Here is a 19,962-nt window from a genome sequence, read left to right on the forward strand (position 1 = left end):
ATAGCAGAAAGCAGGCTAAGATGAGAAGGCGAAACGGACCAGCTTCTCAAATTCATCAACACAGATACCACCCCCCACCCCCACCCAGCAGCCCACCCAGCATAGCCTTCCCCATATTAGTTCATTCCATGTAGATGACAATATAGGGGGAAAAAAGCAAACAAAGCAAATAAGATATAGTTTGCCAAAGCATATTCTTCAGTGGGGTTTTTTTTTTTTTTTTACCTTTCTTTAGATTCAGGTGAAGTTACCTTCTTGGGACTCTTCCTTCAACCTCTGCTTGAGTAGCTCTGATTTTGCCATTTGCTCGCAAAGTCCCGGCCACCCACGCCAAGCCTCGCAACCCCAACCTGGTTTCCCTTGAATCTAATCATAAGCCAACACACACCATGTCCTTTTATTCACAGCAGTTCGGAGCCCTCCTGTAACATGCAGTTGTAAGTCCCAAACGTGAATGACGGCTGGGGTGGGTGGGTGGTTGGGTGGGTGGGAGGATCGCCTCCTTTTCTTGCCCGGCTGGGTCGCGGTGATGGGAGAACAGCTGGGAAAGGAAGTGCGGCTGTTCAGCACCACGGATAGTGCACTGCAGCTCCGCGTGCGCCCGCGACTCCTCGCTCTGTCCCCGCCTATAGTTGAGCTTCGAGGGCTGGGCGGGAGCTGGGGCCGCTCCAGCTCGCGAGTTGTTCAATAACCAACTCCGCCTTTTCATTGCCTTCTCGGCATTTCTGTCGATTGCGGAACACGCAGCGGAGCGCTCAGCTCGAAACGGGAGGAGGGGGAGATCTATTTCTGCCTTGCCCATTAGTCGGGAAAGCGGTATGTGGTCGCTGCCGCCGGTTTTGATCGGCAGGTATTTTCGACAACTCTCCCTTTCCCGGGGTGGTGAAGTGGGCGAGAGGCCGATGCATTGCTGAATGATGTCCAAAGCCACAGGGAAAAGACCCGCCACAAACATTCGATTCTGAAAGAGGAGTCGCCTTTTCAGAACCTGCATAACGGGACCAAGGTTCGCCACTTTTCTTTCCAACGAAAGTCTGGGAGACTTTTCAAATATTTTTCTGTCACTTTACTTCTGTGGGGTTTTTTTTTCTTTTCTTCTTTTTCTGATTTAAAGAGATGTGCCTCACATAGATGCTTGGGTTATGAGTGTCTAAAATGTGTTTTGAAAAAAGTGTATTTCGTTCTCTATATAAACATATAATACAGATTCTTACAGAGATCATGCAAAATTCTCCTATGTCCATGTTTCAGAGCTCTGGCTGGAACTCAATAAGAGCACCTAATATATGCAGATGTGGCGGACAAAGGTCCCATCCTCCCCAAGGACATGAGGAAGTGATAAGAGTTGCAACTTGCATCTAGAAGACACCATGTTAGGGAATGGTTTGGGTGTCGTTTACTTGGCTGACTTGTGTCTTTGAGTCAATGTTGATTCCTGGCTGAAGGAAGCCCCAGTGTTTGTTGTGTACAATAATAATATTGTTCAAGAGATGTGTCTTGTACTTTGAAAGAACGAAAATGGAAAAGAGGTAATCTGTGCATGTTGGTCTTCAGTTCTTAAATGACTTTCTCAGTCTGTTTAAGATGTACGCAAGCAATTAATAAGCCAAGATTTATATCAAAGATTTATATCAAAGCCAGAAACTATAGGACATTTTCTCTCTCTTCATTTTATCCTTAGACTCCTACAGGTTGGGTACTTAAGGAAATAGCAACAGGAGCATAGTTAAAAGGACATGGCATAGTGCAGTCATGATTTGAACTGAGATTAATTGAGGTTTAATTTAAGATCTAATCATTAAGCTTCATTGGTCTATATGACAGAAATGCAACCCATTCAGTTTGGATTACAAGGTTCATAAGTCCTTATTCTTAGTCATGGCAGTTGATGAAATAGACCAAGAAGGGATTCCACATTTTCCCATAAACCAATTCCTTCTGTGCTTCAAGTTGGATCCTCTCCTGTACCATCTGGCTTCTCTTTGGCAGACTAGACATTCCCTAAGTAGAAAGAGTACTTAGTGGATATAAAAACAACAACAATCTAGAAGTGTTGTGAAAAGTTGCTTTTGTGCTTCAACAATGGAATGAGAAAAGATACTATTTCTGTAATGTGTCTGCTTGTCCCCACCATTGTTTAAAAATAATATCGCACAGGAGTCAAGAACAGGCAGTGCTAACATGCCTGGGCAACTCCAAAGCAAGCAATCCAAATCGTATTTCCTTCCCACAAGGAACTCCTAGAGAAATAAGCAGCAGAGATCAGGAGGTACAATAGGCAGCGGAAGGCCCAATATTGTGGGAATTACACGGATCTTCATGTGAGTTCACACAGTTTTTAATAAAACACAATTCTCCTTCCCTGTTGAATGACAATGATTTTAAAATGAATTTCAATAAGAAATTGTGTGTGGAGGCAGCCTTGGCCTCTGGATTGTAGGATATCCTGGTCAACATGCCAGTCCAGAGACCTCTTAGAGACAGCATCTCACTGATCCACATTTTCATGTTTTGAATTGATTGTCTGAATCAATTCTTCCTCTCCCTCTTCTAAAAAATGGAAGATGAATCCTTTGGGATCAAATCGAAACTACTCTGAAGCCTTCTGGATGTTTTGGACTATAACTATAACTTATCATCCCCAGTCATTTTGACTGAAAGTTATGGGCTATGTGATATAATATAATACAACAGAATCAGGGGATGTGGCAAATGTGGCAAATGATTCTATTTAATGACTTTACATGATCTCCTTTACAATGAAGGACAAGACAAGACAAAGCTTAACACAGCCTAACATTGTCTACTTTCTCCTGTGCTGTTTTTCTATTTGCAGGAACATTTCCCCATAAGTAAAGATTTTTAAAAATTACTCTAAGCCAGCAATCTGTAACAAGGCCATCTATTTCAGCTTTCTGCAATCAAGCTGGCTGAACATTATGGAGTTGAAATCTAACACGTCCAGAGGGTGTCAGATTGGGGAGGACAATCTATTCTTTTCCCTCATCCTGATGTATGCATAAACCGATCCGCCCTTCCTTGATTATACTTCAGAAAATAAATCCAAAGGTTGGTTTGTTCTTATCATAGGGTGAGTAACTGTGTAAACAAGCTTTGGCTAATCAAATGTTATAAGAGGTTTCCTCTGGCCACTTGGATAAATGAGGTTATAGAGTACAGACCAACAATAATGTAGAATTAACCGGGCCATATCCATTACTAATCAGGTTGAATCTCAATCTGCAAGAAATATGTTCTTATTTTGCCTCTTCTTGACTATTTTTAATCAATCATCTTATTTAAACATGTTTTAATGAAGAACCAATCATAAACAGAACAGAAGCTCAATTTCCTGTGTTTATATACACAGTATTGACTTTATTATTATTAAAAAAAAAAGAATAGGCCTTGTCTTATGAAAGCAAATTGTTATGGGAATAATAAATAGTATTAGTTTAGCTATTTGGAACAATGTGCTTGGAGAGAGAGGGGGGAGGGAGAGGGAGAGGGGGAGGGGGAGGGAGACAGAGAGAAAGAATGGAAGTGCATTCATCAAATCTTTAATTAAATCACCAAAGTAGATCAAATCCCAGAACATCATGTACTTCTTAAAAATGCAAAATTCCGATTGTCAATTTTTAACTGATGCATTAACACCATTGATAGGTGGAATTTTCAAGAAGCCATATTTCAAAGTCTGACATATGAGTTTAGAGCAAAGTCTTATTAGACTAGGATTAGATAGACCTCAAGATTGCAAGGATATATTTTATTTTCCACCACACTTCCCAGACTACTTGCTTGAGTTTGGTTCAGAGTTTACAGATTGAGTTTACAGATAATTCATGGTTTCTTTAAATATGAATTGCTAAATAAACCAAAGTTGGCTAGTTCATACAACATGCTGAGTGGCTAAAACTATGGCTGCATTGCAGAACCTGCAATGACTGGTTTATACAGCATAATATGTCAAAACTGAACAAACTGCATTTTGACTTAACATGTAGAATGATGTATTCTTGGACAAGTTTCAGCATTCTCCTATGAAACTCATCCCCAGTATTCATTGTTCCCTTTCTTTTCTCACATGATTCTTAGTATGGAATATATAAGCTCTTATGGGGAAGATCTCGTTGGCTACTGTTGCAGTATCCACTTGTCCGATACTGACCTCCCTTGAAATTAATTAATATTTACAAACAATAAAGCTATAAATATCATCTCTCCTAGTCTCAGTTATATGAGTTTCCCAAATAAGCATCCATCATCTGTCCCAATGCAAACAGTGATCATTTCACTTGTGCTAACTCATAACATGGCTTGTTTAGATTTGGCTTAGTGGCTGCATTTTTATGACATGCTTAACTGAGTCACTTAAAGCCCAGCATGTTAGGCAAATCCATAACTCTGATATCTAAATTCTGACAAATGGAGATTAACTTGTTATTTCCCTCACTATATGTTCTTTCATTAAATAAGACAGAAACAAATGAAACACCAATAACACTATCATTTATTAATATACATTGCAGTTTTTGGAAAATTGTGGCATTTATCTTACATTGCCAATATTTACCTGTGGGTGTCAACATATATTACATTTCAATAGTATAACATTAAAATGAACTCTTTAGATTATATTATCTATGAGTTGTCAAATAAAACATTGCTCCCAGAGTGAATGGATTGTCATTAAATTATGTGTTCTACTTTTTGCCTCTATCAAAGGACTCCTGCAGTGAAGATATGAATATGCTGATGGGCTCCTTAGGAAGACACTAAGTTGTGATGTCCCCTCCCATTTATCACTTACAGCACTGAGGAGCTGACTTCCATTGTTCTAGCCTAGACTGGAAGGAGTAAAATGTTCCTGGACCATGAGTTGCTTTTGGATTCTCAGGCAATGGTTCCAACCAGAAATGCTTTTGTCCAGCATCACAACTGCATTATTTCCTGTATATTGCACCTAGATTACTTTGACATGCTTGTGAAGGAATGAAGAGGGGGTTACTGTCTGCATTTGGGGAAAGCAGCTGCAGTCAGGCAGAAATGCTTCCCATCCCTACTTCCTCAAGGCTCAGCTCAGCAAAGCTCACCTCAATTCATGCTTTTTCTTAAAGGACTGTAAACCATGAGAATAAAATCCATTCATTTCCAGTGTCCTCACAACAATCTATGCTGGTGTTCCAGGTCTCTGGCTAATTGAGCCACATTCTGGAGTTTTTAGGAACGTGTCAAAGTCCATAGGCAGCCTTACCCCACACAGGGACTTGGCCTACAAGGAGAGTGTAGGAGAAAAGAAGGAGAAGACAACAAGCAGACAAGGATATTGGAAGTGGTGTCTGGGAATTTATGTGGTGTCTGGGAATTATTACAGGCAAGCAAGAGAGCTATCAGTTAATTGCCAGAACCACAGGCTGCAGCAAGATGCCCATTGTGGTGTGATTCTTACCTGGAGCCTGACTTAGAGTTTGGGCTGGAGTTTGGTAGCAACCAGAAGAGGAGCAACCAAGATGAAGCAGCACCTAATTCCAGCCCGCACAAGAACTTTGGGGGGAGCCAAAAGTTGTATGCCACTTTACAGACTTGGAGATTTTTTATTGTTTAAGGGCTGAGTATTAAAGCTGTATTTATGTCACTCATCAAGTTGCAAGGGCCTCAAAGGATGGAGCTAACCCAGAACAATTGCCTATTATTGATGAAGGTGTGTGCCACAATAAAACACTGTGTATATACTTACTGTGTCTTCTATGTTATGGGGTATCCAGCCCTTGGAAAACAACCCTCACAATATGTGGGACTATCTTTAAAAATCATTTGGAAGTTGCAATTGGAAAAAATGCAGCAGCCAGAGTAATAATTGAAACTAGATTTGGGGTTGGGGATAAGAGATGCAATTCCTTTGCTACACAAGTTTCATTGACTTCCTGAACCAATGCATTCACTTTCAAACTAAATGTTACCTTTAAAAGCCATAAATGACTTGAGTCCTGGATGTGTTTACAAGGTTGGGCCAGAAAAGCCGTTGCCATCTGGTGCTGATAAGGTATAAGGCTTGGTAAGAGAAATCTATAAAACATGGTACTTCTACAGCAAAGACAGCAATTTCAGCTCCAGAGCTGAGAAAGCCCAGAACAGAAATTCAGTTGAAGATGTGCTTAATGCAATGTTTTTCAGCTTCAGCAACTTTAAGCTGGGTGAACTCCTAGAATTCCCCAGGCGGCTGGGGAATTTTGGGAGCTGAAGTCCAGTTAGCTTACAATTTCTGAGGTTAAGAAACACTGTCCCAATGGGACAGGATCCCACGAGAGAAGCAGTCGCTGGTTCTGACTTTGAGAAGTAAAGCTTTCTGAAACTTAAAAAAATACTGCCATTCTGTGCTTCTTTAAACTATTTCCCAGATAACATAATGTTACGTGCAGTGCACATAAAAGCTGCAGCTCCATGTTCCTGGTAATATCTCATTTAAGCCCTTACTTAAACATTAGTAAATGGAATTAGGCATTTCAGCTTTGCATTTGTCATTAGCAGCTTCCTTGTAGCCATTATTTTTTTTAAAAAAAAGTATATCAATACCCACTTATGTGAAACAGTCTGTTACAATAACCAGAGAAGCCTTCCTGAGTCTGACAGCCTGCTGCTATGTTTGGGCAACATTGTCCAGAATCCCCAGCTATCGTGGACAGTGACTGAGAAATCTGGGTACTGTAGTTCTGGCACTTTTGATGGTTGGGGAAGATTGTATTAGTCGCAGGGGTGTGAAACAGGCAGCCCATGGGCCAGATGCATCATGCACAGGCCACGCCTATGCCAGTTCCTGAATGGGTAAAATGTCACAAACTTCATGTGACAGCAACGTGATGCAACGAACTTGATACCCATCTGTTAGTGGATCTATTCTGTAAGAGCTTTTATTTATTTATTTTTAAAAAAACAGTCATTTATATAATCATTTCCCCAGCAGTTTCCTCCTAATAGATAGAGGCCAACACTATGATTACACTTTCTTGATTTTTCTTTTGCCATTTTTAGAGAATGGATTAACTACGAGGATTTCATAACTCCTTCTCAGTTCCTTTATAAATGCACAATAGAGGATCATCTGATGTATTGCTGGTAATTACATCTTCATGAGCACTGATGATTTTTCTAATTCTGTTCATTTATCTCCCACAGATTAAGAAGCAGGTCCAGGAAAAGCAGCAATATTGCTTAAAAATGTCAAAACATTGTAGTCATATCCTTACTGTAATGAAGGAAGACTATAGTCAGCTGGGACCGTAGTCAACCACTAATCCAACAGAGAAGACTCCTGCTCCATCTACACCTTGTGCCAGACTCCGCATGGAAGCTGTCAGTTGACATCAGTGTGAAGGAAGGGCAGGTGATCAAGCAAATGAAAGGTCAGTAAAATTTGAAAAATGATGTAAGAATTACCCCTTTTATATTGTTTGTGACTTTTGTAAAATTGCTGATGGAGAACAGATCTCTCAAGGGCTTTGAACTTCCAAAGAGGAAGGACCAGAGAGGAAGAACCAGGGTTTTGGCCATAAGAGTTTCTACAGTATGTCAATGGCCCTTCAATTCAGGCCATTTCCAGAAAGATCTAGTAAGACTCCTGCCTGAAACCATAGAAACATACCTTTTGGAAAATAATAAGCAACTACAATAGATGGATCAATTTTCTGTTGAAAATGGATCAGAAAGGTGGCGACTGTGTCATTGATAAGAAGATACATTGCCATATTTTCTGAAGGAAGTGGTGGTCTGCCCCCTTCTCAACAAGTCCCAGTCATTACTGACAATTATTGATTCATTTCCAACTTTCCATTTAGGGAAAAGTTGTGGGGAAAATTATTGGCCCATGGCTGTCTTGGAGAAAACAAATTACCGGCTGTTTTAGTAGGTTTTAGACTCATGGTCAGCATGGAGACATCATTGATTACACTCCAGAATCTCTGGAGTTTAATCAATACACTCTGGATAGGGCTTATGTAACTCTCCTGTTTGATCTCTCAGCAGCTTTCAGCACCATTAATCGTGGTATCCTTGTGAGCTGTCTCAGAGGGCTAAGGGAAAAGGCCAGTATTCTTTAATGATTTTCTTTCCTGAAGGAGCAGTTTCAGTCAGTAGATGGAGGAGGGAAAAGATGGATTTCTAGGCCCCTTGGTTGTCACCTTGATGATCTCCCCACTCCATTTCAACATCTGGGACAGTGATGGCTAACCTTTTCCGGAGCGAGTGCCCAAAGTGTGCCCGAACACCCAAAATCGAATGCGTGAGCGGCCCCCGTGCATGAGCCCCGCTATCCACACATGCGCACGTCCCCACCTGCCCCCTGCTTTCCTGACACCCCTCCCGCATGCATGCGCAGCCTCTGCATGTGCCCCGCCCTCCATGCATGTGCAGCAGAGACCTGAAGACCAGCTGGCCAGAGGAGGCATGTGCACATGCGCAGCGGAGCTGAACTGGGGTGACGGCTCACATGCCATCAGAGAGGGTGCTGTGTGCCACCTCTGGTATGTGTGCCATAGGTTCGCCATCACGGATCTAGGGAAACTGTTGGGGGAGATCATTTTATTAGCACGGACAGATGTCTGATAGTTGCCCAGTGAGTTTCATAATCTCTGCATTGCCTATAGAGTTTTTGGAATGTGCTATTTTGTGGCTTGTGTCTCATTCTTCTTCAATTGTTTTTTAGGAAGGGTCACTTTGCGAAACAGAGAATAAGAGAGGCAGAGATTTATGCTGTTTATTTTTCTTGATCTGGTTTGCTCTGTTTTGTGTGATCCTTCATCTTTCCCAAATCCAAACACTTTCATCATTCCTTAAACTCTCAGTCTGCTTGTCCGATATGCAGTATAGTCCTTATTTATCTCTGTGTCAAGTCTATTTGCCAGTTTTCTTTTCTTTCAGGGCTTCTTTTTTATCCCCTTTCAAATCCTTTTCATTCTCACTTTAATTAAATTTAAAGCTTTTTTTTTAAAAAAAAAACTTGTTTTCTTTCTGCTATTAATCTGTCTTGTCCTTGTTTGCTTTATTACTAAGTTTTCTTCTTTAGTGAGCCTGATGTAGTATAATTAAAGTTAGATTATTATGTATAGTACAGATTAATTATTCATCTATTTATATCATATGTATAGCTTACTTTAAAACATTTTTGGAAGTTTTAGTAGATCATTTTCTGCATGGGTTCAGCATAACTTCTCTATGAATGTTTAGTGGAACAATTTGGTGACTGCTGAGCTATGCTATGATTTTCTTATTCTTGCTATCACTGCCTCAAAAGAGGTCCAATAAAATATTTAAATCTGTTGCTGTGAAATCTTTCAAGCTATGTAGCTAACTTTTTCTGAATCAATGCTATCAAAAGAGCTTGATAACAGGTGTTTTGATGCTTCCCTGTTGTAGCCTATAAATATTTTTGTGCATATTTCTGTAAAAAAAATTTGAGTCTTGAATCTGTTCAGATTTAGTCCTGTTATCTTCAAAGCTTGAGCACATATCCAAATTTAAGCCTGCCAGACTGAGTTCAGATTGAATATTGACAGATCTGAACATCCCTATTAGAGATGGGCCTATGGTATATCTTAAGGATGTTTTCTAATACTGTTGATTGTTTACAAGAGTCTCCTGAGTTCTGTATACTGTAGATGTTACGTTTTGAAAGGGTTTCCATTTTGCCCTGCAATAATTTTATAAATTATTCTTAAACTTTTATTCTATATTTCAATCATACAATACTAAGGGCAGATTTTCTAAGATGCATATAAAATATATATTGAATAATTTAATAAAAATCTTGAGAATTAAAAAGAAATAAAATAAAAGGCATATAAAGCTAAATAGTTTGAAATAGATCTATACTAGTCTCCCTTTATTTCTTTATCAGCGAAATATAAATTTGGTGTACATACCCACACCCACACCCAAACAGAGATGGGGTAGCTGGTTATCCAGACATCTAATTTGAGTAATTAGTTCTATATTATTAGGATTTTCATTTATTTTATTTGTTAAATTTATATGCATAGATAGATAAATAGATAGATAGATAGATAGATAGATAGATATAGATATAGATAGCTATAGATGATATAGATATAGATATAGATAATGTTTCCCAAAAATGAGACCCTGTCTTATATTTTTTTGAACCCTGAAATAAGCGCCTTGATTCATTCATTCATTCATTCATTCATTCATTCATTCATTCATTCATTCATTCATGTGCAATGGTTAAAGTTAAGACTTGTGCAGTGCAAGTCTTCCTGCCACCACAAAGCTCCCTGGATACTTAGGCCAATCACATTTATACCTAGACTTTCTCTTAGTCCCACCCCTCCCACATGATTCTTATATGCATACAGTGAGAAGAATCTCTGATGTGTGCCCCTTTGAGCTTTCAGAAGAAAGATTGCATATGAATGTAACAAATAATCAAATACAATCCAAAAAAGTTTAGGATATTACTGACTGATTCAAGCTGCTTATTCAAGCACTCCAGCCTTCTGCAAAAGTATATACTCTGTTCACTACCATTTCTCCCTGCCCATAGTTTGATCTGTTTTATCTCATACTAAGTTATTTACTCACATGCACATTGACATTGGTCTTCAAAGATAAAAGTTACCCCACCCACTAGTGTATTAACCATTAAGCTCTGCCCACTTGCCCGGACGTCATCATGGATGATCTGCGCATGCGCAAAAGCTTCTGCACATGTGCACACGCGCTCCAGTTGCGAACCGGTGGTAAAGGTAAGTAGAACCCACCCCTGCATTAAGCCCTAAGCACACACTAAGCATGTGTGTGCTTAGGGCACCAGGCCCAAAGGGGGCACCACAAAGTTGAGAAAGAAGAAAAAAACCAATGAAGATTTGTACAGTATGTACAAAGGAGGGAGGCATCAAGATTTATCAGTGCTTAGGGCACCTTAATCCGCCACTGACCCCACCTTTGTCCTATAATTATTCAGAGGTGAGATATGAGTCCCCATTTAGAACTTGTTCACACAGGCTTGCTCATTCTTTTCACTCATCTGAAATATCCTATGCCCATTTGTCTCATCATTCATTTGGAAGGACACCAAACTTCTGGTTATTTTGACTGATTTACTTTCATATATATAATGGGGTGGTAATTTTGTTACATATGTTGCTTCATGCATAAAACATCTTTACAAAAGGCACAAGGAAGAGAATTCTCATGTGGGGAGAATTAATCTTTTAAGATGAAAGATCTTGTGATTTCCAGCCTGGAAGATTTTCTTTTCAAACCACTGATTGCTCAGAAAGTCTGCTTTCCCTTCAAGGATGCTGTCACAGCCAGAATGGATACAAGATGAGAAGGAGAGGGTTTTTCATTTGACCTCACTTCAACAGCAAAAGAAGCATGATTTAAAAACAAAAGCAGTAAAATACTATTATTTCCGTTTCCCTCATTATGCAATCTTTTGGCAACAGACAGAAATGTTTGGGACCAGTGATATATCTATCACACAATATATACACAGCACCCTAGTTGACACAATTTACACTGAGGTTATAATATCTCTATCTCAGTGATGCGTAGCAGATCTTTCTTTTTTCAACTTAATTTTATGGCTAAGGGCTCATTATTTTCCCTCAATTACATTATTATCTATTCTGTTATAAAGAGCGTATGCTTATATAACCTTTGCTGCATAAAATTTTAAGCAAAAACGGAATGAATCCAAACCTGAAAAGGGCAAAAGACTGTATGTATGTCACTGTACTTTGATTTAGTAGGAGGATATCCAGTCTATTGGCAATTACTTCTCAAATGGCTAAACTATTTAACAGAACGCTCCTAGCTCAGTGTTACAGGTAGCCAGTGGGACTAACTTCTTTCTGAAACAAAACGAGTGCATGTAAATTTGAACAATTTATATTTTAGAGGAAAGTGCTAAATTAATACTTGATGTCCCATTTGTCTTAGCAGATTTGGCTCATGGTGAAAAATGAAAAATGAAAATTTGCCTGAGGCTGGCAGTGGGTTTCACTTAGTTCCAGCTCAAGAATCAAAAGGCTGTTTTATTTCTTCTTGCTCTCTTTGCTAACAATGCTTGTATTTTTATGACCATAGTTCTAGCCCTGACTTGTCCCCTGACTTTTCAAAGTGACAAGTAGGGAATTGAGCTGCATGACTCCTCTTAACAGAAAATCAGTGAATATATCACATGTTCCTTAGAAAAATGAATTTGGCAATCTCCTAACAATGTGGAGTTCAGAGCTCAACATGGGAAGGAGGTCCAACATGAGAATACATTCCATTTCTACTTTCTGAAGAATCAAGGCCTCTGGCATCTTGAAAGTGCCTGATAATAAATAAAAGAAAGGAATCTCACAGCTCTCTAACAAGAAATGTGTTTCTATTGACAAGTTTGTGTATCAAAGAAGGAAAATGCACAAAAGCAGAATGCATGCCTCATATGCAGAATGCCTTAGGTTGAAATCAGGGGTGAAATGCTCCCGGTTCAGACCAGCTCGGGCAAGTAGGTAGCGATGGTGGCAGGCAAGTTTGGAGAACCGGTAGCAAAAATCCCTGCCCCCGCCCCCCATGCCCAGCTGAGCCGTGCGATCATCAGAGCTTTTTTTCTTTTAAATGCCTCTGACGAGCCAAGCTCTGACAATCCAAGCTCTGACAATCCCAGCTGAGTTGCCTGCCAATCAGGCAACTCAGCTGGGATCGTCAGAGCCATTTAAAAGAAAAAAAGTTCTTTTAAATGGCTCTGACAATCCAAGCTCTGACGATCCCAGCTGAGTTGCCTGATCGGCAGAAGGTTTTTTAAAAACCCTCTGACGATCAGGCAACTCAGCTGGGATCGTCAGAGCCTTTTGAAAGCATTTTTTTACATGGTTTTACATGTAAAAAATGGTTTTAAAAGTAAAAAAAATTGGCCACGCCCACCCAGTCACATTACCCCCCACCAAGCCACGCCCACAGAACCAGTAGTAACAAATTTTAGATTTCACCACTGGTTGAAATCCTTATATCCCCAGGTAGACCAAACATCTGATGCGATATAAGGCAGCTTTATACCAAAAGATTAGCTTAGCGTTTCTCAAACATGAATACCTTGGACTATTTTTCAGAATCTACTGTACCTTTGATCACCTGAACGCAGCAACAACCAACTATTTTTGGAGTGTGAAAGAAAATCAGATTACATAACTCAAAATCATAAGGTTTGAATGGTCCAATGGGCCTTCTGTGACACAATTTGGTTGGATGGAATGGAATTGGATCAAGCTGAAATCAAGTAAGATGGAATTGCTATATGTGCACCGAAAATGCAGTATTCCTCCCCCCACCAAAAAACCCCCAGGTGAGCAAATTGGATTTGCACTTACTTCTTGTTAAGCAGGTGGAGACCATGACCAGGGGGATTTCCCTCCAACATGGCTGTTACACCAGTTGTAATCCTAGCTGGAGTGATAGGACCCCATCATCACTTGTCTGGATTACTGCCATCTGGTCTGCATAGAGTTGCCTCTGAAGACCAAGTGGAAACTGCAATTAATACAAAATAGAGCAGCTTTTTTAAAAGCCAGGATTCTATAATGAATTATACCTTTGGGTTGAATCCTGCATTGTCTCCCAGTAGGCTTCCAGGAAAACAAAATGCTGTTTTCTACCTATATCCCTGGACAGGCTTGGTATCTGGTCTCCTTTTTTCTTTTTTCATCATTAATCTGATTGATACAATCAGCCAGTAGAAAACAAAGACTGAATCCCATTTCTATGAAGTGAGCAGGGATGAATCATAGAGATGCTGCTTTTCAGTAGCAGCCTTTGCCCTTTGGAATAGCTTCCTGGTTGAGATCAGATATAATGGTATGTGGGAATGACCTTGGGAAACAGAGGAAAAACCATAACCTAGGCAATGGTGGAGGGGTGGCAAAAGCATCCCAGAAGAGACCCTCTCTAATTTTCAGGAGGGTAAAAATGAAAGAAGATAAGGATACATTCAGACCTTCAAGATTGTATTAATGTAGCACTACAATACAGACAGAGCTAGTACTCCTGGGTGTGCTTTTCGTCTGAGCACTCTCACAAGGATAACATCAGTCTGTATCACAGGATAACACAAACCTACCCTAACTGACAAACCTACCCTACAGATAACTTAATACAGTGGAAGAACCTGTAGAAATGTCCTTCAGGAAAGTTCCATATTCTAAGATGTTCATTAATGAAAAGATGATGTAATCCATTATTTGTGCCCCTGGAACTTTCAAGTAAGTTTATTACTAACAAAAGGTGCACATTAAGGACAATTTATTTTATTATGTTTTATTTTTATTCATCACATTTAGAGACTGCCTGTCTCCCTCACTGAGTGATAATATTTCCACTCAAAGTAAGGTAATTTCAATGTCAAAATTGATAGTCCACTGTCAATACAATAACTTGCATTAGTTTCTTGCAGAACTCAGTAACTAATTAATTAGCATATTGTTGCAAATTGTGTCTGCTTCATTAATATGCAAAGCCTTCCTAGGTAGAGACTTTGGAGTGGGCATTCACGGACAACTAGAATGCCTTTTCTAAAACTAGATGATACTTGCCATCTTCCTAGGGGAAGAGCTCCAACAGGTTTTGCTAAGATAAGGGGATTAAAATAGAGTAGCTGTTAGAAGGGTAGAGTTTGGCTCATAATTTATACTGCTGCTCAATATTAATTAAATTATTGCATCCATGAGAAAGTTTGAGAGAGTTAAAAATGCTCCGCTTCATGATACAGCAAAAGGCAACATTTGGGTACTTTGTGAACTAGAATTTTTGGCCCTGGGGAATGCTGGCTACACTTTTTGGTCTTCTGGTTTAGAATAGAATAGAATAGAATAGAATAGAATAGAACAGAACAGAACAGAACAGAACAGAATAGAATTTTTATTGGCCAAGTGTGATTGGACACACAAGGAATTTGTCTTGGTGCATACGCTCTCAGTGTACATACTGTAAAATAAAAGATATGTTCATCAAGAATCATAAGGTACAACACTTAATGATAGTCATAGATTACAAATAAGCAATCAGGAAACAATATCAATATAAATCATAAGGATACCAGCAACAAGGTTACAGTCATACAGTCATAAGTGGGAGGAGATGGGTGGTGGGAACGATGAGAAGATTAATAGTAATGCAGACTTAGTAACTAGTTTGACAGTGTTGAGGGAATTATTTGTTTAGCAGAATGATGGCGTTTGGGGAAAAAACTGTTCTTGTATCTAATTGTTCTGGGGTGCAGTGCTCTATAACATCGTTTTGAGGGTAGGAGTTGAAACAGTTTAAGCACTGATGATGCCATGTCATTTTCCTTCGTGTGCTACAAACAGGGCAAAGTTTTAATGCCAACTGAGTTCTCTGAATACAGACCATCTAGAAATGCACGTTCCCCAAGAAGGTAATTTGAATAAAGGAATCTTCTTGTTAACCAGGACGGGAAACCTTTTCCTTTGAGAAAAGTCAAATGTTTTTCTGCTAGTTTCAGGAACTCTCTCAGTGGTCTGTATGTTGCTATGCTCACTCTACTTCTTTAAAAGATGAGAAATTCCAGGAATATAATGAAAGGAGACTGAAATGTGTTATAGGGCTTCCAAAGAAAATAGGGGGACTGAATGGCATTTAAGATTTGGTTCCTGTCTCTGTTGTGATTTTCATTATGATTGTGGCTTTTTTAGACTGGATCACTATCTCTCTTTGCAAATACAGATCTATAGCCCACGGCTGCAAAAGTGAAGCGCTGCTGTCCAGCAGAGCCTATGATTCCTTAAGAAGTAGCCCCTGCATTGCTATGGATGAAGCTATCAGATATCCTGCATCATATAAGAAATTTGGATGGCAAAGAAGAATGGGAGATCACCCCAGGAAACTGATTCTGGGGGGAAAAGGAAGGAAATGGCAGAAATGCAGAGAAGTGAACTCCATACAGACAGAATGCAAATGCAACATGTCAGTGAGAGTACATTTATGCTTAGTGGCTATTAATAGAAGATTTAGCTTTTTGCTGCAAAACATCATATAGCTGTTCTGGAGAGGGAGGTTATTAACTACAGTAAATATATTGTGTAAAAGGCTGGAAAGGATGTTAGTACTATAAAGCTTTCAGCAGCCATGGAACTGCAATCTTTATTTTTTATTACACTTTCACCAGGCTGACATAGCACTCCATTTTTTTAAAGAAAAAAAATAAGTATATTTCAGAAACCAAAAGTTTGATAAACTGATAAAACTTCCCCTTCCTATCCTGCCCCATCTTGCCAGAAATTTCTACTAAACCACATTGGATTTCCACCCATGCTTCAAATGCTGTTTATAGCCAAGGAGTGGGATGAAAGAAATGGCAGACTCAAGTCCAAAGGGGCAGAATTTTCTCTCTGTATCTTGGCAAGATTCTCAACTGTTATTTCTGATTCTGACTGGTTTGTAGAGTGGAGTCCAATGAATATTTTGCAGGGTTAAGATAGGGAAAGATCAAATCATCCTCTTTAAAATTGAAATTCTGTCTTGCCTTGAGAGAGAGGCCCAAAATACAACACCTTTCCAGGGATTCTCTCTTTCTACCTAAAGTTCTATGATTCTTAATGTTTTTTGTATAATAAAAAAAGCATTGTGCTGTTGTTCGTAAAAATAGGAAAATTGATCATTCACAAGCTCCATGAAGCCAAAACATGTTTTGTCTTTGCTTTTTTGAACATGTGCAACTGATCCAGGAATAAATTGACTTAATTATCACACACAGTTGATGCCATGGAATCACACAGATAGTGTTGAAGTCCTCATGCTTCTTGAGATTACAAAAGCTTTGAATGAGCAATCTTGACTTGCTTTGGACTTCAAGTTTTTGCTCCTACTGCAAACTTTTGTGCAAGGTTTTCCTGCTTCGATATTCCTTTTTTTTTTCATGAAGATACTCAACTTTTCTGGATTTCTGGTGATGACTGACATTATTCATATTTTCTTCAGTTATTTTTTGCCTTTCTAATTTTGGACAGTTTGAAATTTCAGCATCTTTTCACCCCATCCCCCAGGCTTGTGGTTTATTGATTAAGGCAGAAACATCTAATACGGCAAACATATCTAACACTTCTTACTCCACCTATTTTCCTTACAACCACAACCTTGTGAGGTTAGTTGGATTGAGAATGAGTGACGGGCCCAAAGTCACCCAGCTGGCTTTTACTCCTGAGATAGGGCTATAATTCATAGTTCTTGTTTTTCAATAGATCTGCATGTCTAATTTGTCATAGTTTCCTCTGCTGAGGATATGTAGAAAGGGTAATGTATTGTTTTCTTCCTGCCTTGTGAATTTTATTCCTTTGAAGAAGTTGTTGGTGGTTTCATGTATTTTCTCAAGTTGTTCTTTTTCATTATGATGGTGTTGCCTTCACACCAGATCTATACTTTTGGTTGTATGTGTTGGAATATCATAGTTTCTACATGTTGTGTTGAGGAATTCACAGAGCAACCCTTGAGTAGCAAGGGTATGCACATGAAAAGTGATTGAGAGTAGTTAGGAAATAAACACAGCCAACACACAGATACACCGAGTTGTGTTTACTTTCAGGAAATATTAATGCACAGTCCAATAAACAGTCCAGGTCATACACAGATAAAGCAATAGATAGTATAACAATAGTCCAGGGATAATCCAATAACAAAGCCTTCTTAACAGTTGTTGTAGTCATACACAATAACAGTTCTTCTGTATTTGCAAACAGTAGCAAGCAGAGATCTCCGAGATCAAAAACAGCAAAGATATTAGCAAAAGAAGCAAAGAGTCAGTAAAGGGAAACAAACCAGGTTTCTAGCTCCCTCTTAAGGACATTGGCTACAGAGCTAACCAATCAGGACACAGTATAATGCAATACAGCAGTACAGCAGTCTTAAAGCTATATTGATGGTTTATATATTGCCAACCCAACAAGTTAGGTAATACTCATTTCCTAACATGTTGCATTATGGTCTCTGCTATGAGCCCTGAGAGTGGTGATTGCAAGGGTGTTCTTCTGCTTTATTGGTATATCTGGTGACTAGAGTGACTCAATAAACTTCTGAATTCATTGATTATAAATCAAAAGTTTTGGAGATGAGCTATTTTTAATAAATAAATAAATAAATAAATAAATAAATAAATAAATAAATAAATAAATAAATAAATAAATAAATAAATAAATAAATACATACATACATACATACATACATACATACATACATACATATTTAAGCAGAAGTCATAAAGATTTATCAAGATGCTTCCCAGCAAATCTAATAATGAGGATGGCAAGGTGGCAAGTACAATCTAGTGCCTAAGTGAACAAACAATTCTCAGGGGAGTAGAAATAAAAAAGTGAGACTTTGCAGAGGTATAGAGAGGAAAAAATATGCTTCTCACAAAGACCACCTTTTCAGGAAGGATTGTGAAAAGTTGGATTTTCTTTGTATTGTTCAAAAAGTCATTGGGAACCCCAAAATTGCAATCTGTCTGATCATTAAATGTGAGGTAGGCTGGCCATTCTGAGGGTTCAGTGAAAAAGTCTGCAACAACTGCAAGACTGATTTGACAAAAACAACAACAAGCCAACTGAAATGAGTGTTACCTATCTTTATTTGAGAAGTGAAGAAAGCATATTTAGCAGTCAAACTTTTGTTGGTCACCAAAAATGTTGCACTTTAACTGCTGTGAATTCCATCAGCAACATCAATAGAACAGGGATAACATCCCTAACACTCTTCCAGGGCACTCTATTGCAAACTGTACATTATATAACATCAAATGTGGGACTATTTACTTTCTGAAGTGAGCTTGATATGCACAGCCTGTGCCTGAGGATGGAGTGAATATCTGATCAGCATATAAATTCCATCTGAGCAACTTTATACAAGTATTTACTGAGGTAAAAATAGGGCACCTTTCAAATCTGTTACAGAATTTATTCTGCAATGCAATATATTGAAGGCCTGCCTAAACTTGCTGGGTTGAGCTTGCAAATGATACATGACAGCTAAAAAGACCTTGAGATCTGATGCTGATAATGTTATCTTCTTCAAAATCTTTCCTTCTAAAAGGTTCACTATATGGAAGCAGCATGTTATTTTAAAATATAATAAGCCAGCATCCACCATACTTCAAATACAAATTTCAAATCCACCCAGAATCAGCTAAATAGTATTTCAGCATTATTACACCACTTTGATTATTCGAAATGGAAAGGTCTCAAGAAATAAGGCAAATCTCTTTAGCTCCAGCAATACTTTGTGCAGCTGATAATTTTAAATCAGTTTGCTTTGCTTGGAGCACCATCATCTTTTTGCAACATCCTTAGCAATAGCAAATAGCACTTAGATTTATATGCCACTTCACAGCCCTCTCTAAGCCGTTTACAGAATCAGCCTATTGCCCCCAATAATCCGGGTCCTCATTTTACCGACCTTGGAAGGATGGAAGGCTGAGTCAACCTTGAGCCTGGTGAGATTCGAAATGCTGCCAACTGGCAGTCAGCAGAAGTAGCTTGCAGTACTGCATTTTAACCACTGCGCCACCGCGGTTTAGGGAAAAAATCTGACAAGTCCAGTAAAGCTAATAAACACATCCATCACTGTGGAGAAAATAGATTTTTTTTTTAAAAAAAGATATCTGATATACAGAAAGAGCCTACTAATGCCACCTATACTATATTGAATGGTACTCACTTCCATATCAATGTTTTAGGATTGCACCATAGACTGCATGTCTGTTTTAAAATAAGTATCAAAGAGCAAACATGCCTGGTATTGCATTGCTGGTAAGTCTGCTTCTCATTGGTGAATATCATCCTAAACTCAAATTCAGTTAGCTTCTCTGCGTAGACCAATCAAATTCCTCAGAGACTGCTGCTGTTGGGCATTTTCCCTGACAAAGTTGTTTCTTACTTTACTTAAAGCTGCAAG

General features: G+C 38.9%; 1 protein-coding gene and 1 long non-coding RNA gene across 3 annotated transcripts in view; one reads left to right on the forward strand and one right to left on the reverse strand.

The window, feature by feature from the left end:
• KCNK12 (potassium two pore domain channel subfamily K member 12) overlaps positions 1 to 604 on the reverse strand; it is a 35,250-nt gene extending 34,646 nt beyond the window's left edge. The window contains exon 1 of one of the 2 annotated variants that reach the window (XM_060692564.2): positions 389 to 604. The gene's annotated coding sequence lies outside the window, so the exon portion shown is untranslated. Of the gene's footprint in view, positions 1 to 225 lie in introns of both variants that reach the window. The other variant, XM_034427441.3, reaches the window with a different exon arrangement.
• On the forward strand, positions 601 to 18,103 carry LOC117671534 (uncharacterized). Its single transcript, XR_004592934.3, has 6 exons — positions 601 to 1,006; positions 2,912 to 3,091; positions 4,729 to 5,704; positions 7,177 to 7,403; positions 13,119 to 13,351; positions 15,745 to 18,103. It is a non-coding gene; the product is annotated as an uncharacterized LOC117671534 (long non-coding RNA).
• The last annotated feature ends 1,859 nt before the right edge of the window (positions 18,104 to 19,962 follow it).

Source organism: Pantherophis guttatus, chromosome 1, assembly GCF_059756535.1.
Source record: "Pantherophis guttatus breed Tessera chromosome 1, ASM5975653v1, whole genome shotgun sequence".
In the NCBI taxonomy this organism is placed as follows: domain Eukaryota; kingdom Metazoa; phylum Chordata; class Lepidosauria; order Squamata; family Colubridae; genus Pantherophis; species Pantherophis guttatus.